Source organism: Osmerus mordax, chromosome 7, assembly GCF_038355195.1.
Source record: "Osmerus mordax isolate fOsmMor3 chromosome 7, fOsmMor3.pri, whole genome shotgun sequence".
Taxonomy (NCBI): Eukaryota; Metazoa; Chordata; class Actinopteri; order Osmeriformes; family Osmeridae; genus Osmerus; species Osmerus mordax.
The window spans coordinates 7,295,838-7,312,316 of record NC_090056.1 but is presented as its reverse complement, the minus strand read 5'-3'; positions in this window follow the sequence as shown (position 1 = coordinate 7,312,316).

Genomic DNA, 16,479 nt, shown 5'->3' with positions numbered 1-16,479 from the left:
GCAGAAGAGAGGAAGAAAGAAAAAAAAACAATAAAGGAGAAAAGCAGAGAAATAACCAACCCTCCGTACACACAAGCTCCCTGTTTGATTGTGTCTTAAAAAGATTCCATATACCAGAATACACTAGTCAATAACCCCCCTTTCAGTCAAAACCTTCCAGTCTCACAATCAGTCCAGGACAGTCAAGTGCATGACAACAGCACACCAGCGCATTTTAAAGTTCAGGTCTACTTGTTTACAAAGAGCAATAATGTAGCACAGTTGTATTCTTAGTACTTTCCCAACTGGAAGACATAGAAATGGATGTTTGCCAGGGGCGCCCCCCCTGTTGGTTGCGTGGAGGAAATACAACAGAGATGCAAATATAACGAGAGACAGTAAAAGCGGCTGGTTTCTCACTAGGCTAGACTGTAGCTGCCCCACCTTGCAGTCAGGCTGCTTCCACAGAGCGGGTTTAAGGAACGAGTTGTGTCTGCTACTGGATTGTGTTTTCCCCCAAAAAACTTTTCACATTTTTTGTAGAAAAACCAAAAAGTTCTGAGCTGAGTTCTGGGAACTCAGAGCTTTTTTGGAACTGCTGCGGCTTTGGAAATCGGAATGAGGGTGGTAGTAGGGTCGCTGTGTGTGTGTGTGTAGGTGTGTGTAGGTGTGTGTGTGTATGTGGGGGGGGGGTGGATGGGGGAGAGTGTAAACAGCATGAAATCGAGGTAATGAATCCAGTATAAACAAAGCAGGGAGATCAGAGTGAGGGAGGTGATGAACTGCTGAACCGAGGCACAATGTCGCTCTCTGGGCACTGGGGGGCACTAAGGGGTGGCACTGTGCCCAGCAGAGAGAGCCAAAGACTTCTCCACATGCACAGAAACTCACTCATATACACACAGCACAAAGTAAGTCTGACACACACGAATGTACATGCACACAAGCCTACACACACGCTCCTACACACACGCTCCTACACACATCTTGGACATGGTAACCCCCGGTCCTTCCACCCCCTACCTCTCTCTCTCTCTCCCTCTCTCTCTCTCTCTCTCTCTCTCTGCTTTTTCTTTCTGGCTCCTTCTCTTTCAACAGAGCCAGTTAATTACACCCTACTGCTGCAGGCAGCTTCAAACCACCACTAATTTAGAGTTCCATTACAGTAAACTGTTCCACATGTGCAGCCAGGGCCCCAACCAGGCAGGCAGGCACACAGACAGAAAAACAGAAAGACAGGCAGGCAAGCAGGCAGGCACTCAGACAGAAAACAGAAAGACAGGCAGGCAAGCAGGCAGGCACTCAGACAGAAAAACTGAAAGACAGACAGGCAAGCAGGCAGGCACACAGACAGAAAAACAGAAAGACAGGCAGGCAAGCAGGCAGGCACTCAGACAGAAAAACAGAAAGACAGGCAGGCAAGCAGGCAGGCACTCAGACAGAAAAACAGAAAGACAGGCAGGCAAGCAGGCAGGCACTCAGACAGAAAAACAGAAAGACAGACAGGCAGGCAGGCACACAGACAGAAAAACTGAAAGACAGACAGGCAGATAGACAAATAGACAGACAGGCAGATAGGCAAATAGACAGACAGGCAGATAGACAAATAGACAGACAGGCAGACAGACAGGCAAGCAGGTCAGCCAAGTATGTTGGAGTTTCATTTCAGGAAGAAGCAACTAGTTATCCAGTAAAAGGCCCTCAGCCATTCGTCCTGCCAGCACCACAGGGTCACCCTGCCATCTCTCTGTCCTCTCTCGCCGTCTCTCCATCTCTCTCTGTCTAGCAGCCTCACTCCCCCCTGCGCCCCCTCCCTCCCTCTCTCCCTCCCAGTCTGGTTCTCATCCTCTATCCTCTCCGCTGGATCCATCCCTCTCTTTCTACCCCTCCCCCCAAACCCCCTCATGACTATGCCCTTGAACTCCTTCATCTCCTCACTTCCATCCATCCCTCCTTCCATCCATCTTTCCTCTACCCATCCGTGTCCCCCTTATGGTTGCTTATACAGCTATTAGCCTGACCCTGTGGAGCAGTTTCATAGTGTGGCCAACACACAAGAACATCACTAAAGATTTCACAGTGGGCCTAATAGGAGATGAGGTCCAGACTGGAAAAACAGAAGAGACCCATAATCTGTGGGGGGGTGTTGTGCATATGAGTGTGTGTGTTTGTGTGTGTTTGGCCAGAAATGGCCCTGTTTGGGTCTCTGCCTCATGCACCGGGCCCAGACCCATAAAGCCAGTGTGTTCTGCTCTGGAGAGAGAGCAAGACTGAGAGACAGAAAGAAAGAGAGAAAAAGCTTGCGTGTGTGTGTGTGTGAGAAAGAAAGAGAGAGAGAGAGAGAGAGAGAGAGAGAGAGAGAGAGAGAGAGAAAGAGAGAGAGAGATAGAGAAAGAGAGAGAGAGAAGGACCATAGTGGACCATAGTGGCCATGTGCAGCACATATTCCCAGAGAAAGTCTGGAGGAGACAGAAACAGCACCACATCCATTCATCCACGTGAGTCTTCCTGCAGTCCCCCCTCCCCTCACACACACACACACACAGCCTCGGCCTGCAGTTGGAGAAACCAGAGCCCGGAGATCAGTCAGTAGGGGCTGAAAAGTAGTTCTGCCTCGGCCTCTATAAGTACGTAGCTGAGGATGAGGTGTGTGAATGGTACAGTGAGAGAGAACCAAAGAAAAGGGAGAGCGACAGAGAGAACGAGAAAGAAAGACAGCAAGGCAGGAAGAAAGAGAGAAAGAGAGAAAGGAACGTGATAAAAGCAAAAGTGTCACACTACCCCTTTAAACAACTCACTTTTAAAGAGAAACACACTGAAAATGGATCCCTTCTCCGTCCCCTCTCCTTTACCCAAACACTATAATGAATTAATAAAAGCGAGTTGGCGCCAGCGATTTTTAATGAGTCACATCAGCCTGCCAGCCTTTTTACAGAGCCATTCTGTGTTTTTATGTCAGGCCTGTTGGGTCTTGTGGTAGGCTGGGTCTGCTTGGCCCAGCGGTTTGGGGGCTATAAGGGGAGATGGGGATTTTGGAGTGACCTCATCAAACCCCCCCCTTCCCAGTCCCAGACTAACCGGGCATGGATGGCCTTCCCACTTCCCCTGGGCCTGGGGGTGCACAGGAGGCAGCAGGCCAGCAGCCAGGCAAGAAGGCTGGCAGGCGGGTATGCTGGCAGACAGACAGACAGACACAGACAGACAGACAGACAGACACGGACAGACAGACACGGACAGACAAACAGACAGACACAGGCAGACAGACAGGCGGGCAGGCGGGCAGGACAGCCAGCCATGGGTGGGATGCGCTCCAAAATTGGGGACTTTCCATGTCTCGTTAAGAGGTGCACTGTAGCATTTGAGTTCTAGCTCTGTGTAAACACTGAAGAGCCAGACCACTTCATGAGCGCTTAACAAGTCTGATTAGTTACATTTGACATAATCCACCGATCTAATCTTGAGAAATGCCATGCAGCAAATGAAATCAATCTGGCCTGTGATTTTGAAGCTTTTCAAACGTACACGATGAGGCAAGTCTGGAAAGGCGGGGGGGAGATTGAACTTGACAAGTGGTTCTTGTTTGGTGGAGAGAAGTGAGTGAGAAAGAGATAGGGAAGGTGAAAAGGAGAGAGACAAACAGAAAAAAAAGAGGGAGGGAAAGGGAAGCAAAGGAGCGAGGCTGGGAAAATGGAGAGAAAGAGGAGAGAGAGACAGAGAAGTGTTCCCACAGATTGAATGTCCGTCAAACAAAGAGTATCAAATCCCTCTGTGAGCAAAACAACAATTGTGCCTCAACTGAAGTGACGGAGGCCCTCTGGCTACGTCTGAGCGACCGCTGCAGTGAAACATAACAAATAAATCACGGCATCACAGGAAGCTGGGAGCCATGCACACAGGACCACAGTGCTGTGGTTCAACTTGGCCACAGAAACCAGCCCAGATTTACTTTGTGTGCCATATCTACACTACTACTAGTAATTGCCTTTTTGTTATGAACTTCCTTTATTTGTTATGGGTATATTCCATGCTGCTGTAATGTTGCAATTTCTCCTCGGGATTCATGTATATATGTCTGTATAAAGTATACTGTATCTATAAACAGTATCTACTTTTGTGTTCTTTTCTCGCATGACAGCGCAGAGTGTGGACTTTTTCACACATTGGTGTCATTAGACTGGTTGAACTACATCAAGTGCACCCAAAGAAACAAAACCATCTGTTTTTACTGCAAATGGACCTGTGGGCGAGTCAAAGAGACCAGAGAGCTTTTCTTAAAGTCTTTGTAAATCCTCAACCTTCTTCTGCCACCGAAAGAAAACCCCAGTCGTGGCAGAAAGACACCATCTGTCACTCAAACTGACAGAACAACAAGTCAAAACTTTAACCCGAGAGGGTTTAGCAAATCTTCAATTCACAGCCTGGAGATAAGTGATCTGAGCCAACGCAGCTACCATTTATCCAGAGAAGCTGGGCTTGGCAGCGCCATCTAAACTTGGCTCTAATTTTCCATCTCAGACTTGCCTACTCCTGTCCATTGTTCTGCAAATAATCCCCTCTTCTTATCCACAGCATCCAAACTGGGAGAGGATCGGAAACCCTGTCAGTTTTACTTGTCACGAAAACAATCTTTAGGCCAAACCTAAAATAAGTATGTTGTTTGATTTTCTTGACACAGTTTAAGCCGATATTCAGTCAAAACTAAAATATGGCTATGGATCTTCTTACAGTTGGATATTGAAGCCCATCGGTTCCTATACTTCCTAGATCGGTGTCTTTTGGACCAAATTGCAAGGCAGATTTTGGTCCCTTATTTTGGTTCCACGTAAATGCCTGAGCTGTCCATGATAATATTTACCCTCTGTCGCTCTGAATCAAATGTTGCATCACTGCTAGGGTTGGGTATCTTTTGTGTATTTTCCCCTGATACTGGGGATAATGGGATATTTTTTAAATGGTACCGGCGCCAAAAAAGTATCGCTTTAGTACTAACTAATGTCAGAAAAACAACTAAAAGCCATACCCAATCCTATTCTTCACTGCTATTAGTATTAGATTAGGCAATCTGGGAATACGTAGTGTCATGGCTCACTTTATTTAAAGGTAGGGTACATATTTGAACCAGACCAAGTCACTGTGGTCTATCACAAGACAGAAACTCATGAAGTAACAACATCCTTTTTGAGAAAGTGAATACGTAGTGTCATGGCTCACTTTATTTAAAGGTGGGGTACATATTTGAACCAGACCAAGTCACTGTGGTCTATCACGAGACAGAAACTCATGCAGTAACAACATCCTTTTTGAGAAAGAGTTCTTAAACCCGGAGCCGGTTGTTGGCATGAGGAAAACACGAAGGCTGTGAAACAGATATATGGTCAACACAGGGTTTTATGAGGAGAGATAAACTTGACAGCTCAGTGTTTTTTACCGTGCCCCTTGTTAATGCTTCTCAGGCACTATGGACAGACAATCCTCCCCCTCTAAACAATCCCACATTCCACCTCTTTTAAACGTGTTTGACGCCTGCCTTCACCTGGCAACACACATGCATATTTGCCTATGACAACAATGCCATGATAACTACTGCCTTTGAATATCTCATGTGTCATTCTCCCAGCTATTGTATCTGGATGTGTCGTAAGGGGAACACCATTAGACATGTTTGTTTTGAAAGTCGTAAATCAAACCCATCACCAGAAAGCCCTGACTGAAATGTTGCTTTCTATTTTGGAACGTGTTGTGTCAGCGGAAAAAAAAGAAAATGGAAGGACTGAGAATTCGCACACACACACAAACACACATACATGAACACATAAAGCAACTGTGACAAGATGAAGTCACTCTGACAGCTCCTTTCCATGATGTGGCAGCAGAGCTGCTTTGGATAGAAACAACATGGAGAGGAGAAGAGAAGAAACGAGAGAGGAGAGGATGGGCACAATACAAGAGATGACAGCGGAGAGAGGATATAAATGGAGGGGTGGGGGGGGAGGTTGGCTGATGGAGCGGTAAGAGAACTGTGGTTATTGAAATTGTAGGACAGGGAATTTAGCAGCTGCACTACTTGAACCATGTATTCAATACTGGAGATGCATTCAACACATCAAATAACTGCCAAGATCCTGTGTTTGCGTGTGTGTGTGGGGGGGGGGGGGGGGGATTGCTGTATATTGCTGAGTTGAGAGACTTAACAATCTGTTTCTGTGTGAAAGGCAATGCATAATGGATGGGTGTCAGTATCTTTTAGCCCGCGGAATCAAAGCAGCAATCCAAGACAAGCAAACACACACATTACTTGGCTTCAAGCCCAGTCACACACAAAACACATACACACGCATACACACACTGGCACAGCTATGAAGCCATGTACGTACATATGAAGGTCAATGACACACACACATAGATGTAGAATACCGGTTATGTGCAAAAAATATATTTTTAATGAGGACTGAAAGACAGGTCCCAAAATGCATATCCACATGTTTTCAGCCATGCACACCTGCTCAGATAAACACAGGAAATAAGGTACAGATAGTTTCCTAATTATAGTGTGGTGATAGGGTGCCCCCCCCTCACCACCCTTTCCCCTAAAACCACCTGTCTAACCCCTCCCTGCCACTTAGAACTTAATTGCTGCCGGGATTCCTGAAACAGACAGGAATCAACAACTCCCAGATTTATGCCCTAAAGTAGAAAGATTCTGTGAAGATGTTTTGTACTGTAAACTCTCCAGTAGTGCCTTTAGATTTATGAGAAAATGCAGTCTTTCAATGTCAACAGTATTTCCAAGCAGCATATTTCAACCATCACTGAATGACTAAAGCACTCTTCCTACTCAAAATGTGTAATTATTCACGTGTGTTATTTATTGTTATAAAACCCAAACTCTGGTGCGTTTCTAAATAGTATTTGTCACTTCCCAACACCAAAACATGTTTTGGCATTTTTAAAACATTTTGTTTTGAATAAGAAACACATTTTTCTCATTTGTAGTAATTAAACCATAATTTCACTCTTGTCTTTTTCTAAATCCCATCTGCTCCAAACTGTGATTTAGAGCCATCCCCTGTAAAATTCCTAACTTCAATGTAGCATAATGTGCAACAGGCACTCCAGCAAGCCATACTCTTTGTGTACGTGTCTCTCCATGGAAAAGTACTCATGGGTGGAGCACTGATTGAGAAAAGAGAGAGAAAAGAGAGAAAAAGAGAGAGAAAAGAGGGAGAAGACAGAGGAATAGTAGAAGAGAGGGTGACGATATTCAGTCTCTACCACACCAGATGTCCTAGACGCGCTCAGAATGACAATGAGAGCAGATGACAGGAACACAGTGAGGTCCTGCGAGCTGGGAGCTAGGAGCAGGCTTCCTTCTCCCTGCCTGCCTGCCGGCTGGTTCAAACACCTTTCATTGGGCTCTCAGGCTGTACACACTCATGTCAGGCTGGCTGAGAGAGTGAAGACGAGGAGCACAGGTGCAGCGGAGCCAAGGAGGAGGCTGAGGGGATGCCTGTACCTGGACGAGCTCGGCTGTACAGCTTCTAATACACACGCGCGCACACACACACACACACTGCAATACGCAAGAACACAAACAGACACACAAAAGACACACAGAGAACCACAAAAATGGGCACACACACACAAACACACACCACATAAACATGGACACACACACACACACACACACAGAAACGCACACAACCACAAACACGAACACGCACACACGCATCATTAACAAAACCTTGAGAACAAAAAGGACAAAATGGACCCCAGCCAGATGTTTGATTCATCTCCCGTGTGGACATTGTGCGTCACTCAAGGTGTTGTCCTACCTGTTTATGCATGTGGCACCACAACAAGAGGAACCAGTTAGCCAGGAGAGCAGGCGCCAGGCAGACAGCACACTGTGTAAGCGTCACCTACACCCCAAGGTATGATAGCTGCTACAATAAACTAACAATCTAAGGCCAGATAGAGTGGCACACCCCACTGGACTTGGACTGAGCTGTTTTGAAGGAAGAAAACAATGCCTGCTTGCTCCCAGCACGGGGCTCTAAGGATGGAAAAAGAGGGTCATGGATGGGTCACTTTGACGTGCAAACACACTTACTCACATCCCCGTATGTGCAGGCACACATACCCTCACACACATGCGTGCATACAAATAGTGGTGAGCGTGTATGCCATCACACAGGCACACATGCTAACAATAAAAGCATTACTGACTGAGCAACTCACCAAACAGTCACTAACTAGAGCACGCTAGTGCACACACACACACACACAAACACTCACACACCATCAGAATGCACATACCCGTGTCTAATGATACATACACACACATAATCACAAATCCTACAAAGTAGAAGTACACCTTCAACAAAACAAACATCATACACATTTAGTCATTTAGCAGACGCTCTTATCCAGAGTGATACACATGGGCAGGCAACAATGAATAATGAATCAAACATATTTAGAAGCCTGGACTTCTGAAAACATAAACCTGGTTCACTACATAGAAATATGATCAGTTCTCTCCATGTCTCTTATCACCAACACTCAATCTCTGTCTCAAATTGAAGTTGTTGACACAGTTTTCTCAACTCTAAAAGCTCCCCCAAAAACGATCTCTTTCTCTTTCTTTCTGATACCAACTTACTCTCTGAAGGCAAAATCGATAGGAAAAGTGAAAGTTGAAGGAAAGCTATTGTTGTTTAAAAGGTTTCCCGGACTACTCACCCTTTCTTTGCTGTTGTGACAGATGGATAGATGAAGGCCAAAAAGGGGTGATAAGCAGATTCAGCAGAGCAGTGGAAGGAGAAGAGGAGATTTGTGTACGTTCATCAGTTCCTTTGACAGCAAAGACAGAGCAGCAACTAGTCTCTCTCTCTCTCTGACACGCACTCCCTCTCTCTACCTCCTCTGTCTCACCCCTCCTCTTTCTCTTCCTCCTCTTTCATGAGCAACTCCCTCTCTCCTCCCACCCTGGCTTATACACACACACACACACTCATTACTTCTCTCCTTCCACTCTCTCACCCCTCCCTTTTCTCTGCCCACTCTCTCTCTCTCTTCCCTCTTCTTCTTCCTCTCTCTCCCTCTCCTCTCTCTCAAAATAAAGAAAAGTCCAGGCACACACTCTCTCATCCTGTCTCTCACTAATAAATAATTATGCTCTTTGATTCAAAAAGCAAGCCTGTGTCACGTGACCCGACACTTCACATATACAGCACATTTTTTCACCAGCCACAGAATGCCTAGAGGGAAGGGAGAAGGGGGTCCACAAAGCTGAAGTTTCTGTTTTTAATTCTCCATTTCTCTTCTCTCTCTGAATTCTCCCCTTTCTCCTCTGTATTCTCAGATTTTGAGTCATGGTAGTTTTTGTAGTGTTTTTACATGCTCTGAAATGGTTATACGCAGAGAATGGAGTAGAGCCCGAAGCATGGAAATCCACATTTTCACGCCATGAAAAGTATTGATACAAATGGAACGCCATAGACCTTCCCCTCAGCATTCAGACAGCATAACACAACTATTCATTCTTGAGCTGAGTTGCTTCCTTAAATGACCATGCCAAAATTGTCATCAAGAATTCAAACATAGCTGGGAAGACATGGTCGTAAAACTGTTATTATACTAAACAAACTAAGACTGGGCTGTTTCTTCCTTAGCGTGTACATGTTGGAAAACCCAAACCCTACGTTGCCCAAAGGGAAGAACATGCAGAACACCAGAGTCCCACCTTGAAAGAAGAAGAGGATTTCAAACACTTGAAGAACATACACAATTTCAGACATGGAGAGATTTTGCAGATACTAATCTATGTATACGTTTCCAGGAATCCAAACGCTCGCAGCCAGTGTATAGTCTCTTCAAGTCCCAACGCAGAGCGCTGGTGGTAGAGCGCTCCAGTGAGGGGAAGTCCCCAGAGCTCTGGCAGAGGCGCAGCAGCAGTTTTGGGTGTGCCCCCAGACGTGCCCCCTCTCTCCACATCAGCACATGTGTTTCAGATGTGTGTTTGTGTTTTGTTGAGCAGTTTGTGGTTCTGGGTGTGTGCCTGGTCTCCGTTTCTTGAGTGATCTTCTGAGGTTGTTGTTGGTTGTAGTGGGCACCCCCAAAAACCTCAGGTGTCTCATTACAGGACACACCTTGATGGGTGGCACGACCTGACCTGGGGGTGAAGCACACTCCCTTGTTTGACTTCTCGTGCTGGTTTCAAAATGTGTAGGGTGAACAAAAAGTTGTCTTAGAGTGTAATAGACTGTACTGTCTATTAACACACATCAACATATTAACATGAAATGCATTTCAATCTTTTGACATGCTTTAAATACATTAAAGAATTAAATCCGTGGGACCAAGTAGCAAGTGAAATTCCAAACTTTTCAGTCCTGTTAGGAGAGGCTGTAACTGGCCAGCTGTTTGTAGGGCTACAAACAACAGACGCCTTTTACAACAACAACGCTCTCTGTCACAGCCTGCATCACTTTGTCCGTGGTCCTTGACTCCATGTTTCCTTCCCTAGCGCTAACCCGGAGATGGTGGTGTGGCAGTGTTCCACCAACTCTGCATCATGGCTTCCAGATCAGATCAAGAGGCCTTTCTTTGGACCTCACAGATACAGGGATTCTGCTCAATTTGAGCCCCTTAATCTGTCAGCACGTAAACAAACATTGCGTGGGTGGTGTTGGCATTTTTCAACGTGATTTTCATTTCCACAACCTTCAATTCGTTTCCACCCACACCCTGAAACCAACACACCCACCACAGAGTGCTGTGCTGCATCCTAGCACACCTCTACTCTAGCCCCCCCCTTAAAAACAGAACAATTAATATCCAATTAAAACTACAAATACATGACTTTACGCTACCGTCCTCTACTGTAGCAACACCAGAACCCGGTCACCTGTCCAAACATCTTCCTCTTCCGCTCACTAATCCAGCCTATTAGCCAATGACAGGAGTCTCGTGCTGCAGTCCTGACCCACCCTGACCTCAGTATGTCTTCTAATCTCATCATATCCTCCTCACCCAACACAGCCCCATCACAGCCGTGCCCTCTCAGTCCTGCCCATATGCTGTCAGTGCATACAGGGCCATATGGCCAGCAATGCATGCTACTGAGATGACAGCAGGGCACAGGGGCTCCATTGTAAAACAGAACCTTGGTCTCAATGGACTCCTTGTATAAATAAAGCTAGATGACTTCAAATAAACCCCTGTACATAAAAACAGACTGTTTTGGATGGGGTTACTTTCGCAACAACAAAAAAAGCATCGGCGCAATGAAAATAACCTTAAATAAGTTCACAAATATTTCCACAGATACATAGCTGTAGTTATTAGTGTGCCTCTTTGAAGTAGAAGGACTAACAAAGACATGTGTGTAAGTGATGTCAGTGGAAGCCCCTACACAGAGCTGTCCTCCAGTCCTCACACGGTGACAGGAAGTGTTCTAACCCCCTCAGCTGCAGTGAGCTCCTAGATTGATCTTTATCACCACACATGTACTGTACTACACGTGTGTGGCTTCTGAGGATTAACCTGCTACTCAACAGGGCATTCAAAGCCACTACTGTTGATTCAGTGTTGCAAAGTCAACAATTACTCTCAAATGTAATTAATAGCTCAGTAAATACTGTCGAGATGGAGATAAGCTAATCCTGCACAACCCATCTTGGCAATGTAAACATAATGGTTTTGCACCATGGATTTGAAACGCATGTCAAATATATGAGATGATACAGTACAGTATGATACAGTATTTACAGTATGTTGTGTTGGGAGCATTATGATTATGGTAACATTATGGTACCATATTATGGTAAAGTTATAACATATTTAGTTTTGATCATAAACAACAAATGATCAGTGATTGTGTGTGTCTAGGGTGCGTGATTATATGTTTGTGTGACGTTTGTGTGTACGCCCAGGATGGCATGCGTGAGTGAGTGCATGCATGTATCCGTGTGTGTGTGTGTGTGTGTGTGTGTGTAGCCAGTAGCAGCGGGCAGGTCAGAGGTTAGGAGTGTTTGTGTTTCAGTGTCAGTGAAGTGTGCTGCAGGCTGAGATTTATGATCTTTGTGTCTGGGAGACTACAGAGTGGGGGATAATGAAGATAGATCAGAGTACTATCTTTCTCTCACCCACCACTCTTTTACTGTGCAGCATTGGAAACATGGCTTGTGGCCTCCTAAGTCCACACACCTCCTCAGACTACGGCTATCACTTGCTCATTGGCAGTAAGATCATAACACACTTACTGACACATTACATTAATCCTCACTCTAAACCCGGCGCACACACACTAGCACACACACCAGCACACATGCTAGCACACGCACGCACAAGCATTCTGTAACCACAGGGCCACTGCTTTTAGACAACGCCTCGCAATATGGACTTAAACTCAGACTGTTGGTGTTGAGCTCACTTTTTGAGCTTTTTTTCCTTTGAGTTTTTTTTTCTTTTTTTCAATGGACAATATTCATGAAAACATTACTCCAACGTGTTTCTACTTTAGAGCCAACTCTTATTTGCATTTGAGAAACTACAGAGGGGAAGGAGCCTGCGGCTGGCTGGCTGGCTGAGAGGGGAAAAGACAGAGGACTGGGGTAATCGAAAGAGGGAAAGGAGGGGAGAATGAAAGGGCGAGGGAGGGAGCAAAAAAGAAAGAGAAATGGAGAAGGAGGGAGGGAGGGGGGATGGAGGGAGGGAGGGGGGAGGGAGAGGGGCCGGTGGTGGCCGCGGCAGGTTTTAATCAGGAACAAGATGCCTGTAATGAGATCACTATTTCCCTGCCTTCAGATTGATGTCATGTGAAGTTTGGTGCCGCACTGAGACATGCAGGGGATGCAAGGCAGGCACACGCTGCTCCAACAAACACACACGCGCAAATATACACTAGTCACACACTTACTTGTGCATAGTGCGTTTTTAGTTTCAGACTTAAATACACATCCTGTGCAATGAAGGAGCTCATTCATTCAGGCTGGCAAAAACGCATTCATTTAAGACTCCAACTGCCATGAAGTATAACACACACAGAGGAATACTGCTCAGAGGAAAATGAGCTGCTTCCAGCACTAGGGACTGTGTGTATTAATCACAGACACTGAGCCAACACTATGAGCTGTATGAAACACAAATGTGTAAATGGGCCACAGATCAGTAAGCGGGATGGGGATGGAAGTGTGAATGCAAGGAAGAGTGTCTGTGCACTGTGTATGCCTGTGTGTGTTTGTATGCCGATATACGTGTGTATGTCTGGGTGTGTGTGTGTGTGTGTGTGTGTGTGTGTGGGTGTGTGTGCTTGTGCGCCTACGCCTGTGTGCTCACATAAGTGTACATTTTGGGGTGCAGAGCAGGGCTGTCCACACAGCAACCAGCATGTGTGCCAGTACATGAGTACATTGCCTATTCCCCAACATGTGTGACCAATGAAAGGTGAATAGCCCTCCTGTCTATACTCTCCTCAAAATCAGCCATGATGTCACTGTGAACCCTCTCTGAACCCACCTCTGTCAAGAAGCATTACCCCAGCACTCTTTCTTTCTCCCTGATTTTCTCTTCCACCTCTCCCTCCTGCGTTCTCTCTCCGTTCTGCTTATCACTTTGCCGGAATTCTTTCCCCTGAAAGCCACATTTTTTTTGTTCCTCTTTTCGTTTTCTCGTATTCTTCCACTTCTCCCTCCCCCTTTCCCGTCTCTCTCTCTCTCTCTCTCTCTCTCTCTCTGCTTCTCCCTTGCTCTCGTTGGCTAGCTCGTTCTAATTGAATCACCACAAGTGCAGCCTCACTGCCAAATGCTGCCAGGATGTTCTGATTAAGTTAGACTTTGTTTAAGCAGTGGTTTTGCAAAAATTGCTCCGAGTCCTGAAAGAGAAAGAGAGAGAGTGAGGACAACAGTTCAGACACAGACTAGAAACAGTGTAGGGAGAGAGAGGAAGGGGGGAAAGAAAGACAGCAGGGGAAAAAGGGGTGGTGGAGGCAGAGAAGGCAGCCAGAGATGCACATATGGAAGTGATTCAGTAATTACGGCAAATCTGTGAGCTCAAAAGGAAAGGTCCTCTTTTCCATGCCTCCTTCCCTGCACATAAAACGAGCCTTGTGAGAAAACTGGGTACTAAAAACTATGTGGTGGAGGTTAAAAAAAAAAAAAAAAACGTTTTAATTTGCTTTTCTTTGAATCAATTGCCCACAGGCCTCATGCAAAGGAAAAAGTTTAAAAAAGGTCAGTGTGCTTTTTTATGTCCTCATTGTTGGAGTAAGAGGTAACATCTAATTGTCCTCCATTCTCTACTACTGGGCTTGCTTGATGAGCTTAATCAGCCATCCCATAAGCAATCTAAACCAACTATGGGGCTCAGCTTGGTATAAACTTGTTCAGTCCTCCATCAACCTTAGCTTAACTGGCATTACCTCAAATGTACCTCAAACATATTTCAACACAATGATTTGTGTGTGTGAGTGTGTAAGGGGGGTGGGATGGGGAGTCTGCTTGCGTTTGTGGGTGCTAGTCTGTGAGAGAAGGGGTGTTACAGAAAGTGATGACTGTCTTTTCAGCCTCAGGCAGAAGGTGATTTGCAGGTGTGTGTGTTGGCAGAAACTTCTGTTCAGTCCCCAAACGGTTCCAGCACCCTGTAATTACCTCATACCCTGCCATAACATGTTTGCATGACGTGCGTGAGTCGTCCAAACACACACACACAAGCTTTTGACTGCACCGAATTTGACATCAAATTCATCTTGGCTAGAGTTAATTTATGTAGGCTAATTATCTTAGTGTTGAGTTATACGCTGTAGGTTGATGCCTTGTAAGAAGAAGTAGCCATGCAAAAACAACCGTCTTTCATAAAGAAATTAGATATGGCAAATCGCCAAGACCGATTTCTTGGCCGAACAAACAACCGTTAGATGCCGATGCTGCATGTGCTGACCAATGTTGAAGAAAGACGGAATGTAACTTTCTTAGTGAGCATTTGTCGTCGTAGTTTGTTAAATTACTTAATTATCATGTTGATGTACCATCGTCATTACGGATGGGAAATAACTTTGAGACTAAAAGGAGAAGCTGCTGGAGATTATTAGTTATTTAGTTCCCTCTAGCGACATAATAATTAAGTACAGTTAATGTGCGCCTTGGACATGAAATATGCTCAATGTTCATAATTTATGCTTGGTCTCAAATTGCATTTTGTCGGTATTTTTTCTTCACTATAGCCTATTAGCACATGCAAACCAACATACAAATGAATGTATGCATAAACTAGGGAGTCAGGTGGCTGAGCGGTGAGGGAAGCGGGCTAGTAATCCGAAGGTTGCCAGTTCGATTCCCGGTCATGCAAACTGACATTGTGTCCTTGGGCAAGGCACTTCACCCTACTTGCCTCGGGGAGAATGTCCCTGTACTTACTGTAAGTCGCTCTGGATAAGAGCGTCTGCTAAATGACTAAATGTAAATGTAAATAAACTGCATTTGTTGCAGGAATTGGAGCATGGCACACTGTTTCCAGTCGTACTCATGTATTTTCAACTAGATTGTCGAATGATTCAAATTATAGTTGAATGAATATAGACTAATAGGCCTGTTCATCTTGAGAAGGCTGTGAGAGCGGGCTGCTCTGCAGAGAGCAGAGTGAGATTTGAACCTTCAGCCTTCAGGATGGTCCAGCTGATGAAGAGGAAGAAGGAGACGATCTGTAACAATCGGAACATTCTCTGGCCCTGGCTCATTTTTCTCTTCTGTAGGTGGAGATGAAGTTGAGAACCCACAGGAAGGGAGAGAGGAGTGCCTGGATAACCAGATCATCTGGGGGAAGAGGGAGGGCCTGGTGCAGCTGCTCCTTGGTGTGAGAAATATGTTGTTCCTGTCTATTACATACAGGCCACTCTAATATTTACCTTTGACTGATGTCCCTAATAAGTGTGACACCATCTGTACCACTATGAAAACCCAATAGTTTGTGGTGCCTTCTGTTGGCGGAATGTGGAAAAACAAAGAGATTCTCCACCACTTTGTGTTGGTTACACATCTGATTGGTTCTCTAGTCTGCATTAATAACACACAACTCAGTTGAGTCAAAGACATGTCATTTACAATAATAGTTGACTGTGTTACAACCTCAGCTAAAATACATTCATTTGAAGGAGGGGATCCCTCACAGAGTTGCTCCTCCTTTTGTTTTCTTAAATAAGAGGTTTCCAGGTAGTTTTTCTTTGAGGGTTTAGGTTGTTTCAGTGCAGTTCTATGGGTGTATGCGAAGTCTTCTGTGACTGCTTGTAAAAATGGATAAACAAATACCATAATTTGATTAATACAATTAAGATCCATATATGTTTATTGTATGCACCTTCCTGCCACAGTAAATTCCTTGTGAACTTGCATGGCAAATAAAACAAATTCAGATTAACTGTCTAAACAAGCATTCTTCAAGATATACATTGTAAACTCATACAGTTAACATGGTCTGTGTTAAATTCCCCTCTTGACCCTGTCA